Source organism: Nycticebus coucang, chromosome 15, assembly GCF_027406575.1.
Source record: "Nycticebus coucang isolate mNycCou1 chromosome 15, mNycCou1.pri, whole genome shotgun sequence".
NCBI classification, from domain to species: Eukaryota; Metazoa; Chordata; class Mammalia; order Primates; family Lorisidae; genus Nycticebus; species Nycticebus coucang.
In genome coordinates this window covers 81438808-81453509 of record NC_069794.1, presented here as the reverse complement: position 1 = coordinate 81453509, position 14702 = coordinate 81438808, and positions in this window count along the sequence as shown.

Sequence of the window (14702 nt, the reverse complement as noted above, 5' to 3'; positions counted from 1 at the left end):
AGATGATCTAATACACGCCCACACAAGAAAAAACTCAATCGCATTCAAGTCCGGGGGAGGAGGAGGATGGGAGAAAGAACAGAGAAGGGGGGGGATTAGTGTGCCCCCGCTCAATGGGCACACCTCCGGCTGTGATGACACAACTTCCACAGGGACCTCAACTAACGAATGCAAACATTGTAACCTAATCGTACCCTCCTATAAATCTGAAATAAACAAAAAAGAAGCAACTCTTCTTTCAAGAGTTTTCTTGGCAGTCTGTCCCAACTACTTCCACTTACATCTCACTGGCCACCCCTCTCTGCAAAGAAGCTTGAGGAATGTTATTAACCTGACATATCCAAAAATATAAAGGTTTTGTTATTAAGGAGGCAGGGTAATATAAATACTGGGTGTCAGCTAGCAATTTCTACCCCTCCAATAAAATAAAGAGTAAAGAGATGTACACATGTTTGGAAAATGCAAGGCAGACTGGAGTGACTAATGAAGCCCAAAGAGAAAACACTTTCTAGAATTTCCTGTGGCTATTGAAGAGATAGTGGAAGCTGATTACCTAATAAAACCCTAGAAAGTTTCTAGGCTAGGAGTCAGCACCTGAACACAAGGCAGAAGAAAGAAGTGGGCTGGAAAGAGAAAGAGTATAAAAATATCCACATGCAAAATAACACACACCTTGTTAGCAGCATCTTCCCCGCTCCTGCCCAGAGAGCAGGCAGGCAGTACTAAATCGCAGGCAAAACAAAATAAAACCCAAGGAGCCTGAACAAAATAGCCAAAGAAAGGCCAAGCCTGGTGGCTCACACCTATAATTCTAGTACTGTGGGATACCAAGGTGGAAATATCACTTGAGCTCAGGAATTGGAGAACAGCCTGAGCAAAAGCAAGACCCTGTCGTACAGGAGGAGGAGGAGGAGGAGGGGGAGGGGAAGGAGGAGGAGGAGAAGGAGAAGAAGAAAAATTAGCCAGGCATAGTGGAGCAGGTGTGTAGTCCCAGCTACTTGGGAGGCTGAGGCAGGAGGATCATTTGAGCTCAGGAGTTTGAGGCTGCTGTGAGCTATGATGATGTCACTGCACTCCAGCTTGGACAACAGAGTGACAGTCTGTCTCAAAAAACATTTTTTTTTTCAAAGAGAGCTAAGAATCTGGTTTACAGATTGGCAGTAAGGATTTGACCGTCTTTGGGTTCTTATTTTGGGCCCCTGCAGCCTGACAGCCTTCATCTTGCCTGCCTTACCCAGAGCTCTGAGTCAGAAATCCCACTTGAAAATAGACAACGCAGTGGAAATCCCATCCTATGAAAGAGTTGCATGTGCAAAGTGACCCCCCCCCCAAATGCCAAAGAAGCCAAGAAGCCAACGAAAGAGGCAGACAAATTCAGTTTGTTGGTGTAGGATGATTTATTAGGGGGATTTACAGAGAGAAGTGTGGCCTTGGGCAGCCGCAAGACAAATAGATCTGCACACGGTGACGCCCGCAGACCCAGGCTTCTATCTGGGGGCAAAGCATGCGTGCTCTGGAAAGAATGTGTGGGTGGTAGAAAGGATGCTGGTGGCGTCACCGTGCCCCACCATCACGGCTTGTTTGGAGGAAAGGTGAAACGTAGTGAATAAGTCTTCTACGTAAAGAGTAATACATCAACTAGACAGTTTAGAGGCATTCCCAGACGCAGGGTTTGTCAGGCAGATTAGCATTCAAAATAAAGTCACTCTTGGTGTGTGTCACACTTTATGGGGGCAAGACATGATTGCAAGAGGGACTTTACCTAACAATTGCAATCAGTGTAACATGGCTTATTGTACCCTCAATGAATCCCCAACAACAACAACAAAAAAACACAGAGCAAAAAAAAAAAGTCATTCTTGTCCCCACCCTCCACCCCTCTCATCAGACTCTTACAATCTCACGCACCCACCTCTTCTGCAATGGTCCCTGAGCCTTCAGAGGGGGGCATCTGTTGCCAGGTGTTGTATGACTTTATTGTTCAGATGTCAAAAAAGGCCACAACAGCAATATAAACAAGGAGAAGTGATTGATACCTATGACAAGGACAAGACCAAAACTTAATAACTTTTTTTTTCCTTCAGAAGAAAACCACTAGGAGAAGAGACTAAAGTCTTGTTGCCAGAATTATTTAGAAAATAGGTGCCCGTCACTTCGCTGCACAGCTGATGCCACCAAGACAGACCAGAGGTGCTAGAAATGGTAACAAACCACGAACTCAGCAGGCCTCCTTTCCTAAGCTAAGCTGTCGGCCCAATGAGTTCAATGTAGGAAGAGGTACATTCCTCCTTTCGGAGGGCAGAGCAACAGGAGCAGAAGACTACAGTTTAGCAGGTATGTGGCGGGGCAGCCCTTTCTCCTCAAGCAGCATGACTGTGTTAGCTTGGTCCTGCTCATTAAGACACAGGCAGCAGAGGATTATGGGTCAGGGCACATATCAAACATGCTGCCCAATGGGCAAAGGTGCCAGTATTTTCTGTAAGGTTATAGGGCAACAAAAGACCATGTCCAAAAGCCAATCAGGGGTGGGGTGCAGTGGCTCATAGGAGTTCAAGACCAGACTGAGCAACATATCAAGATCCCATCTGTACAAAAAATTAGCCAGGTGTTGTGGCAGCTACATAGAAGGCTGAGACAAGAGGATCATTTGAACCTGGGAATGTGAGATTGCCGTGTGAGCTATGATCATGCCACTCCTCTTCATGTCCTGGCAACAAAGTAAGACTTCGTCTCCAAAAAACAAACAAACTAAATAAAAAACAAACAAAACAAAATCACAAAACAAAAATGAAACACAAAAGGCCAACCAGAGTGTCCTTTAAAAGGGGCCATGTTCCACTGTACTGGTATGTGGAGCATTTTGGCCCAGACTCCAGCGGGATTAATGGAGACCGCTTTAGCTGGCCAGAGAATTCCTCACTCTGTGGCAAGAAATGGCCTATCCAACCAGGGAGAAGTCTCTAGTCCAACCTCCATTTAAGTGTCCCCTGGTTAAAGGTTAAAGGTTAAAGGTCTTCAGGAGGTCTAAATAACATTTTCCATTGGCCTTTTTTTCAGCTTTTATAGGAATGTGACTGGTCGGGTTTTTTTTTTTTTAATAACTATGGCTAATGAACCCTCTTCTATGGTGGTCCAAAGTTGTTGGTATGGTGCCAGCCCCTGCATTTGTTTTAACTAAATTAAAGTTTTCAATGGCTTGAGGCAAAACCTTAGCCCACCCATGCAAGGTATTGGATTGTAAAAAAGCTCACAGATGTATCTTTAAAATGTCTTTTTTTTTTTTTTTAATCAACCCTGCCTCTTGGGGGTTATATGGTAAATGAAATCTCCAATCTATGTCCTTTTAAGTGCCCAATCTCAGACATAATGTCCAGTAAAATACAAAACTTAGTCACAGCTTCGAGAGCCTCTACACATGACACTGGATTGTTCCAATCCCATCATGATAACTGTTTGGTTTGCCCTTTGGGAGGGCCTACGACAATCCCATGGCAAAATCTACTCATGAGTGCATGCTTTTGTCCCAAGACTACTGGCCGGGGTCCAATGTAGTCTATCTTCCAGTCTTTCACAGGGACAGCCGTCTTATATACGTGGCATGTGGTGGGGACACAGGTGGAAGCAGACCAAGCAGTCTTACTACCACCCCCAAATCTGCATGGTGGAGGGGCAGTCCCACTCGCTTTTTCTGTCTGCCAGTCCACTCAAGCACCGCAGTCCCCACAGTTCCTATACCAAACCAGCTACCTCAGATCACAGCCAGGGAGCCAGGGCTCTATTTCTAAGGTCTCAGGGTCCATGTTAGCAGGGGGTGAATCTGACTGGTGCTCTGAAACATGGTACTCAGTTGTGCTCATGGTGGGTTTTGTAGCCTCTCCCAAACGTCTGTCCACTGCCAGAAATCTCTGGCCCATTGGGGAAGCCAAGCTGTAAAACCTGTAGATACTGCCCCCACTGTCTGCCAGAGAATGACAGGCCGCCAGTGGCTCAAGGGTACAAACCAGCCATGCAGCTGAATTCTGCCCGTTGACTAATTTGTTTCATTCCCATCTCAAGCCAGAGCTATCTGAGTACCAAGCAGTTTCAGAAATAGGGGCTGTGCTTTCACGTACTGTGAAAGGTATTGGGGTGGGGGTGGGGTCTCCACAATTCACAATAGAGGCAGCGCTGAGTCACAGTGTGCTGGTCCTGAGACAGTGCCAATCCATTCCCAGATGACTTGTGGAGAGCACAGCATATATTGCAGGCATATATGATACTTTTGTAGAGTGGAGGGCTGGGCAACAGCTGAGGCAGGCCTGGCGATCAACCCTGCTATCCACCCCTTGATAGGGAGACCTGTTTCTGCTATTACTGGCAAAGCAGCCATTATGGGTTCCATTTGCTGCAAGGCCTGTGTACCCCCAGGACCTCCTGTTCAGAGGGAAGTAGCAGGTTTCAGGACCTTCCCTCAATTGTGGTCAGAATCCTAGGAGAACTGCTTTCCCATGCTGGCTCTCCCGGAGACCCCAACCAGTCGTCTCAGGGTGTGTGGTCACATTTAAAGACATTGGTGTCTTTAGAGGGGGACCTGAGGCTCGTGCCTGGGCTATTAATATTTTAGCCTTTTCAAGGGTTTCTTCTTGTTCTTTATCCCAGAATCAACTGGGTGTCTTCTTTACTAGTTGGGGATGTAAACCTTGAGCTGAATGTGGAATAAAAGCCCACCAATGCCGCCAAAAGACCCAGGAAACATTGCAACTGCTTTACTGTCTCAGGCACGGAAAATGATTGTATTTTGTCAGTGCATCTGAAATAAGGCATGTCTCACCCAACCAAGTGACCCCTAGGAGCCTTACAGCTGACCCTGGGCCCTCTGTCTTGTGTGGGTTGGAGAAGGGTACAGAAGGCCTGGCAGTGTTGTTGCAGTAGTGACAGGATTTTGGAGGTGATGAAACCATTTAGCAGCAGGCGGTGGTGGACATAAAGTCTCTCTAGCAATCACACGGTGAAGATGGCAGGCTATGTAGGTAGCCCTGGGGCAGCACTTGGAAAGTCCACTGCTAATTGTTCCAAGTAAAGCAAATCGGTCCTGCAAGGCAGGATGCAAAGTGATGCTGAAAGGGACATTAGCCAAATCTAAGGCAGAATCCTGAGTGTCTGGGTTTTCTATCATTTGTTCTATGACGTGAGTTACGCTGGGCGCAATGGCACGTATCTCGGGAACTGCCTTATTTAGTTCCTGGTAGTCCACTGTCATTCACCAGATGCCATCAGTTTGTCTTTTTTCTTTCTTTTTTTTTTTTGAGACAGAGCCTCAAGCTGTCACCCTGGGTAGAATACTGTGACATCACAGCTCACAGCAACCTCCAACTCCTGGGCTCAAGCGATTCTTTTGCCTCGGCCTCCCAAATAGCTGGGACAGGCGCCTGCCACAACGCCCAGCTGTTTTTTGGTTGCAGCCGTCATTGTTGTTTGGCAGGCCAGGGCTGGATTCGAACCTGCCAGCTCAGATGTATGTGACTGGCGCCTTAACCACTTGAGCCACAGGCACCAAGCCCTACTAACACGTCTTTTAGACCCTCCACAGACATCTGGCAAGTGAGCAGCACCACCTCACACAGACGAGGAGGGCCAGCCTGGGCTGCCCCCAAGGACACTTCTTTCCCCTGACCTGTGCTTCAGTTTCCTGGCTCCCAGTTGGCTCACCACTTGTTCTGTAAAAGAGTCTCAAGTTCTGTAAGCAACCCCAAATGATGAAGAAGCTGAGAAACCAAAAAAGGAGACAGACAAATCCAGTTTGTTGGTATTTATCAGGGAGATTTACATACAGAAGTGTGGCCTTGGATGGCCTCAAGACAGGTAGACCTGCACACCATGACCCCCCAGACCCAGGCTTATATCTGGGGGACAAGCATGCATGCTCTGGGAGGAGCATGCAGGTGGTGGAGAGGATGCTGGTGGCGTCACCATGGCCCAGCATCAAGCCTTGTTTTGTAGGCTTTTTGGAAACGTAGTGAACGAATTTCCTACATAAGGGGTAATACATCAACTACACATTATGTATTTGGAGTTGTTCCCAGACTCGGGGTTAGTCAGAAAGATTAGTATTTAAAAATAAAGTCACTCTGGTTCTCAGAAACCCTCATCAATTCCCCACTCTTCCCACCGTATAGAGGAGCAGACAACTGGGGCTGACCAGACAAATGAAGGACTCAACTAGAGGCCCGGGAACAAGAAGGCAGTGACACCAGCCTGAGAGCAGGGCGTTAGGTGATGATCCTGCCGGCCTAAGTACAAGCTTCCCAACTAGGTCGCTGTGAAAATGGAACATCCAGAGAATCACAAAAGAGGGCTTACAAATTTAAAAATTCTTTTTTTTTTTTTTGTAGAGACAGAGTCTCACTTTACCGCCCTCGGTAGAGTGCCATGATGTCACAGGACTCACAGCAACCTCCAGCTCTTGGGCTTTCGCCATTCTCCTGCCTCAGCCTCCCAAGCAGCTGGGACCACAGGCGCCTGCCACAACGCCCAGCTATTTTTTGGTTGCAGTTCAGCCAGGGCTGGGTTTGAACCTGTCTGCCACCAATATAAATTGCGTTTTTTTGAGACAGAGTTTCATTCTGTTGCCCAGTTTGAGTGCCGTGGAGTCATCATAACTCACTGTGCAACTTCAAACTCCTGGGCTCAAGCAATCCTGCTGCCTCAGCCTCCCCAGTAGCTGGACTACAGGCACCCACCACCACACCCGGCTAATTCTTTCTATTTTTTGTAGAGATGGAGTCTTGTTCTTGCTCATGCACCAATATAAATAGTAAGTTCTGGGAAGAGGATAGTGGCTGGGGGAATGTAAACTAAATCTTCATATTGAGGAGCTGAAAGATAATGTCTAAAGACCTGCTTATTAAGACTGAATGGGATTGATCAATGACTAGGAAATGTGACCACCTGGTCAGAAACTGTGCCCACCAGGACCACTTTTTCAAGTCACTGTAACTATAAGAGCAAACATTTATTGATGTTAACTAAATGCCGGACCCTCTTTCCAGAGCTTTATTTGCCTATCTCTTTTATTCATATAACAATTCAAAGATCTTATCATCTTAGCTTATATTATCATCTCCATTTTATAGATGAGGAAACTAAGACCAAGAAAGAAAGAAGCATGCCCAGGGCTAGTAAGGGCTAGTAAGAATTCAAACACAGTCAGTGTTCCTGCAGACCGATGTTGCCTGTAAGTTAGTGCCCCAAACATCTGAGAAAATCTTGGGCCATTCCAATAGTGGGGGATGAGTCCGATAGCTGAAGTCACATAATTAATATTGACTTTTTTCTTTTTAGCCCCATTGCCTTGCTCAAGAAAACACTGTCCCCTGCCCTGCCCTCTATGATGTGATCCTCTGGGGAACACTGACTGTTTATGTGAGTTGATTCCTCATACAGAGCTCCATGCTGCACACTGAGAGGCGACTGTCCGTGAGGACAAGCACTGGTCAGAGAGTCACACCACCTTGCCTCTGGAGCCTATTATTTGTGAAAAGAGATATCAGTACAGATATCAAAAGGGATGTTATGTAAAGGGGCCTTGTAAATTGTGAACTATCTACATCAAAATGCTGTTTTTGTTAGGTTGCTACCGTGACTCAGAACCTGCACTGGATCCCGTCTAAGCCTCTAAAAAGAGCCCCGAGTCCACCAGCTCACCAGTTCTCCCCACTCTGTTGTTCCTCCCAATCTTTCTCTTTGTCTCTGGAACTCCATCTCTATTCCTCCTTCACCCCACTCACATGAAACTCTCAATCCTTTGTGTTTTCTGTCTGATCCTTGCATTGCCTCAATTTTATAATTTTACTATAGAAGCCCCAACCAAGACAGACAAACAGCCTGAGAATTTGGATACCCCCAAGGAAGAAGAGACTTAGAGCAGATGACATTCCCCATGAAATGCAAGCCCACACCACAACAAGCCCCACTAGGGTGTCTACAGCCAGTCTCACGCTAGTTCCATTCACTGGCCTAAGGAAGTAGCCCCTGTTACCAGAGAACAATCAATACTCAGGATAGATCATGGCCCCTCGTAAACCCTTGACACTTGAACCTTGAAAATTAAACCCCACTATACTGCAATCTATGAGGTGCAAGTAGTTTCTGTCCCAGTTCTTTGCAACCTGGGCTAGGGCCTCCCTCTGAGGATATGGCTCTCATATTTTTGGTCCCAAGACCCCTTGATACTCTTAGAAAGCACTGAGGACTCCAAGAGCTCGTATTTATGTGAGGCACATCTATCAGCACTTGCTGTACTGGAAATTAAAACCGAGGACTTTGTGAAATACTTATGTACATTTCATCTTTAAATTACAGTAATAAACCTTTTACTGTCAATCTAAAAAACACATCTCTATGAAAAATAACAGAAGATAATGGTAAGGAAAATAATATTGTTTTACATTTTAGCACGTATCTTCAATGGCCATTTTAATTGAAAACCTGGATTCTTCTGTTTGCTTCTGCATTTGGTTAAGTTGATTATCACACATCCTGTTGCCTGGAAAATGCCTCTGTATGCACGTGAGAAAGTGAGAGTGAAAAAAGGCAAATAAGACTAGGTGTCTCACACCTGTAATCCTAGCACTCTGGGAAGCTGAGGTGGGTGGATCCCATGAGCTCAGGAGTTCAAGACCAGCTTGAGCAAGAGCAAGACCCTGACTCTACTAAAAACAGGAAAAAAAAAAAAACAGATGTTGTGGTGGGCTCCTGTAGTCCCAGCTTCTTAGGAGGCTGAGGCAAGAGGATCTCTTGAGCCCAAGAGTTTAAGGTTGCTGCCACAGCACTCTATGCAGGGCCACAGAGTGGGACTTTGTCTAAGAAGGAAAGATGGGGTCTGGGAGAGAGAGAAAGAAAGAAAAGAATAGAAACAAAATGGAAAGGAAAGGAGAGGAAAAGAAAAGAAGGAAATGACATCTTATTATGGCATTAGTTTTAACCTAAAAGATCGCCTGTAAGGTCTCAAGGACATCCAGGGGTTCTTGGGCCACATTTGGAGAACAGCTCCTTTAAAGAGTGTTTGGCAACAGGAGGGATCTTTCTGGCTGTCCTAGTGAGTTGCAGGGAGGGGTGGCCAGGTTTGCTGAATAACCTGTACGGCTCCAGACCAGTTTACATGGGGAGTAACTGCCCAGCCTAAAACAACAGGATGCCCAGGAGGGAAACTGAATTAGTTCCTGTAGGGCATGATTTGGGCTCTTGTATACCTGCCATAGTATAACTTTGTAAAAGCTTAATAAACGTTTTTACATTTGTTACATGGAAATGGTGGAACCAAGCTGTGAACACAGATGGCTCACCTAAAAATGAATCTGAATCTGATGAGATTTATTTCTGAGTTTTGTTCCATTGATCTGTGCAGCCATTTTTATACCAGCATCATATCGTTTTGGTTACTATAGCCTTGTACTGTAATTTGAAGTTGGACAATGTGATGTCTCCAGATTTGTTTTATATTTTATTTTATTTTACTTTATTTTATTTATTTTTAGAGACAGAATCTCACTTTGTTGCCCTTGATAGAGTGCCATGGCATCACAGCTCACAGCAACCTCCAGCTCTTGGGCTTAGGTGATTCTCTTGCCTCAGCCTCCCGAGTAGCTGGGACTACAGGTTCCTGCCACAACACCCAGCTATTTTTGTTGCAGTTTGGCCGGGGCTGGGTTCAAACTTGCCATCCTTGGTATATGGGGCCAGCGCCCTACTCACTGAGCCACAGGGGCCACCCTCCAGATTTGTTTTTTTTTTTTGCTCAAGATTGTTTTGACTATTCAGGCTTTTTTTTTTTTTTGGTTTTATATGAACTTTAAAATTGTTTTTTCTAATTCTGTGAAAAATTATATTGGTACTTTGATAGGGATTGCCTTGAACCTATAAATTGCTTTAAGAAATATGGTCGTTTCCCAAAAATAAAATCACATACTTACAGCCAACTGATCTTTGACAAAATTGACAAGGACTTACACTGGGGAAAGGACATCTTTTTCTATAAATTGTGCTGGAGAAATTGGATAACCATATGCAGAAGAATGAAACTGGTCCCCGTCTCTCACCATTACAGGAAATATACTAAACATTTGAATGTGAAACCTGAAACTGTAAAAATATAGAAGAAAGCCTAGGGAAAACACTTCCAGACATTGGTCTAGGCAAAGAATTCATGACTAGGACCTCAAAAGCACAGGTGACAAAAACAAAAATAAACACATGGGATTTAATTAAACTACAAAGGTTCTGCACAGCAAAAGAAATAACTAACAGAGTAAACGGGGAACCTACTAAATAGGAAAAAACATCTGCAAACTATACATCCTAAAAAGGACTAATGCCCAGAATTTACAAGGAACTCAAAACAACTCAGTAACAACAACAATAAGCAGCCATTAAAAGATGCCTATAGCTCAAGCGGCTAAGGCGCCAGCCACATACACCAGAGCTGGCGAGTTCAAATCTAGCCCAGGCCCGCCAAACAACAATGACAACTACAACCAAAAAATAGCTGGACGTTGTGGTGCGCTCCTATAGTCCCAGCTATTTGGGAGGCTGAGGCAAGAGAATCACTTAAGCCCAGGTGTTGGAGGTTGCTGTGAGCTGTGACGCTACGGCACTCTACCCAGGGCGACGGCTTGAGTCTCTGTCTCAAAAAAAAACATGAGCTAAGGACATAAATAGACATTTTTCAATAGAAGACAAATAGCCAAGAATCATATGAAAAAGTATTTAACATCGGGCGGCACCTGTGGCTCAGTCGGTAAGGCGCCAGCCCCATATACCGAGGGTGGCGGGTTCAAACCCGGCCCCGGCTGAACTGCAAACCAAAAAATAGCCAGGCGTTGTGGCGGGCACCTGTAGTCCCAGCTACTTGGGAGGCTGAGGCAAGAGAATCGCTTCAGCCCAGGAGTTGGAGGTTGCTGTGAGCTGTGTGATGCCATGGCACTCTACCGAGGGCCATAAACTGAGACTCTGTCTCTACAAAAAAAAAAAAAAAAAAGAAAAAGAAAAGGTATTCAACATCACTAATCATTACAGAAATACCTTGAGATATCTCCCTAACACTTACCAGAATGGCTACTACTAAAAAGACAAAAAATAACAGATATTGGCTAGGGAATCTCACACACTGTTCGTAGAAATGTAAATTAGTATAATTCTATGAAAAACAGTGTAGAGACAGGTGGAGTGGCTCACTCCCATAATCCTAGCACTCTGGGAGGATGAGGTGGGTAGATTGCCTGAGCTCAGGAGTTGGAGACCAGCCTGAGCAAGAGTGAGACCCCATCTCAAAAAATAGCAGGGCCTGTGGCAAGGGCCTATGGTCCCAGCTACTTGGGAGGCTGAGGCAAGAGGATTGCTTGAACCCAAGAGTTTGAGGTTGCTATGAGCAACAAAGTGAGACTCTGTCTCAATGAAACAAAACAAAACAAATAAAAAACAAGTATAGAGATTTTTCAAAGAACTAAAAATATCAACTACCATACAATCTAGCAATCCCACTCCTGGGTACCTACCCAAAGGAAAAAAATCAATATATATATATATGGGACCTGCATTTGTATATTTATAGAAGCACTATTTACAATAGCTAAAATATGGAATCAACCTAAGTGTCCATCAGTGGAGGACTGGATAAAAAAAGTGATATATCACAAGAGAAAAAATTAATTCAAGTTGGGGGATGGGGGAGGAGCTAGGAAGGAGAGGGGAGGAGGATTGGTGTGCTCTCACCTAACAGGCACAATGTAAGGGCACATGGCCCACCTCCTGGGTGAGGGGCACAACTACAACAGGGACTTTACCTAACAAACTCAAACAAGGTAACCTAATTGTTTGTAACCTCATGTTAATCTGAAATTTAAAAAAAATCATAATGTGGTAAATACACACACTCGAATACACCCACATCATTCAGATGTAAAAAAGAATGAAATTATATGTTTTGCCGCAACATGGATGGAGGCCCTTATCTTTTTTTTTTTTTTTTTTTGAGACAGAGTCTCACTATGTCACCCTGAGAGGTCTTCCTGAGATCCTCGTCTCTCCAGAAACAGGAGCAAGGCCCTAGGTCCGGTGGGCTTTCTTGTTTAGGTCAGCAAAAGAACAGCTAGCACTCTGTATACTTCTGTGGGAAATCCCTAAGACAACCTTTTAAGTAGCATCTCTGTGATTTGCTTTTTTAAAGAATCTTGTGGCTTGGCGCCTGTGACTCAAGTGGCTAAGATGCCAGCCACATACACCTGAACTGACGGGTTCGAATCCAGCCTGGGCCCGTCAAAGAACAAAGACGGCTACAACCAAAAGATAGCTGGGCATTGCGGCAGGAACCTGTAGTCCCAGCTACTTGGGAATCGGAGGCAGGAGAATCACTTGAGCCCAGGAATTGGAGGTTGCTGTGAGCTGTGATGCCACAGCACTCTACCCAGGGCAACAGCTTGAGGCTCTGTCTCATTAAAAAAAAAAAAAAAAAACTTATAAATCAGTGCTTTTCAACCTTTTTTAATCTCATGGCACACTTGAACCTATAGTTAAACTTTCGCAGCACACTTAAATCACGTTCATACAAAAAAAAAAAAGAATACACTTACTGCACTTTGAACTTCTTTCAGAAATAATTTAATTGATGATCTTTAAAAATTTTTCACGGCACACAGGTGTGCTGCAGCACACCAGATGAAAATCACTGTTGTAAATCATAAATCTGACTCATTGTGGCACCAGAGGATTCCATGGGGACGTCAGGTTCCGGCCTGCCAGCCTGGAAGCCTCTGCTGTCTGCGAGCCACAAGATTCAGAAGACAGAGGTGTAAAGACTTCCCTCACTACTCCACTTTCACCGCCTCCTGGATGTAACCAACAGCTCTTCTCCCAGGTGCCTTTTGATAGTAACTGTCATCACTAAGCTTTATTGGCTGTACACATTGTTTTTTTGAGACAGAGTCTCACTATGTCACCCTCGGTAGAGTGCCATGGCGTCACAGCTCACAGCAACCTCAAACTCTTGGGCTTAAGTGATCCTCTTGCCTCGGCCTGCCAAGTAGCTGGGACTACAGGTGCCCGCAACGCCCAGCTATTTTTTGTTTGCAGTTTTCATTGTTGTTTAGCAGGCCCAGGCCGGGCTCAAATCAGCCAGCTTCGGTGTATGTGGCCAGCGCCCTTACTCACTGAACTAAGGGCGCCAAGCCTTTGTACACATTTATTTTGTTTGATTTTTACATTCTCATTAACTTCCTCAAAACCTTGCTGTTATCAAGTCTCTCCTCTCTTCAAAATGTTTACTGCATCATGCCTGCACCTTGAAGAAATGATACTGTAGTTGTTTATACATTATCCCTCGGATGAGAGTTTAGGCCACGGAAATTTTCCACGATAATGAACAATACTGTTCATAAGGCAGATTTTCCAGCCTGGTATTCAAGGGTGCTCATACTGGGTCACAGATTCGCTTTAAATCCTCTACCTCAGTTGGGATCCTGTACTTACGCCCAACCATCCATGCCTTGTTCTTTCTCCTCCTCACCACTAAAGGGTCCTCTCAAGGATCAGTCCAAAACTCACAGATCCGTGGATTCTGGGTTGATTGCCGTTTCGTGATTGTTCCCACCCCAGACTCCTAAAACATTCACCCCCGGTGCCACTCAGTTGCTACTTACTGCTATGAAACTTTTTGTATATGTCCTTTTTCTCCAAGTGGACTAATAAAGTGACCTGCAGGCAGGAACAGTGTCTCAGAGAGTCTTGAACTGAAGGGAAATCCCTGAAGCATCTAGCCCAGTTCCTCTGCTAAATTCAGTCACGGCTGGCTGTCATTTGACGCACAATCTATTTAATATTTGATGGTGCTGGTTGCAGTGGCTCATGCTTTTAATCTAGCACTTTGGAAGGCCAAGGTAGGAGAGTCACTTTTGAAGCCAGGAGTTCCAGACTACCCTAGGCAACATACTAAGACCCTTTCCCATCTCTACAAAAGAAAAAAATTTTAAATAGCTGGGCATGGTGACATACACCTGTAGTCCCAATTACTAGAGTGGCTGAAGCAGGAGGATCACTTGAGCTTAGGAATTTGAGGTTACAGTGAACTTGCAATCCTGTCACCACACTTCAGCCTGGGTGTGACAGAGTGAGACCCTATCTCCATAAATAAGTAAATAAATATTGATAGTATATTCATAAGAGCTTTCTTTTAAAACTAAAAAAGTCTCGATAGTCTCCTATAGGTTGGGTTATCCTACCCAAGTGAAAACAATTCTTTGTAAAAAGGAAAAAAATTAGGGCAGCGCCTGTAGCTCAGTGAGTAGGGCGGTGGCCCCATATACCAAGGGTGGTAAGTTCAAACCCGGCCCCGGCCAAACTGCAACAACAAACAACAAAAATAGCCAGGTTTTGTGGCAGGCACCTGTAATCCCAGCTACTCAGGAGGCTGAGGCAAGAGAATCACCTAAGCCCAAGAGCTGGAGGTTGCTGTGAGCTGTGATGCCACACACTCTACTGAGAGCAACAAAGTGAGACTGTCTCAAAAAAAAAAAAAAAAATTAGCACAAAGAGGTATTTTTAAAATTTGTTTAATTTCATATTAAAATGAAGGTACATATGATTCGGGTACATAGATTGCTTTTGCAAGATACAAATCTGAGCTGTAGTTGTGTCCTTCCCTCAAGAAATGTTCGATATGCCCGTGTAAAGTA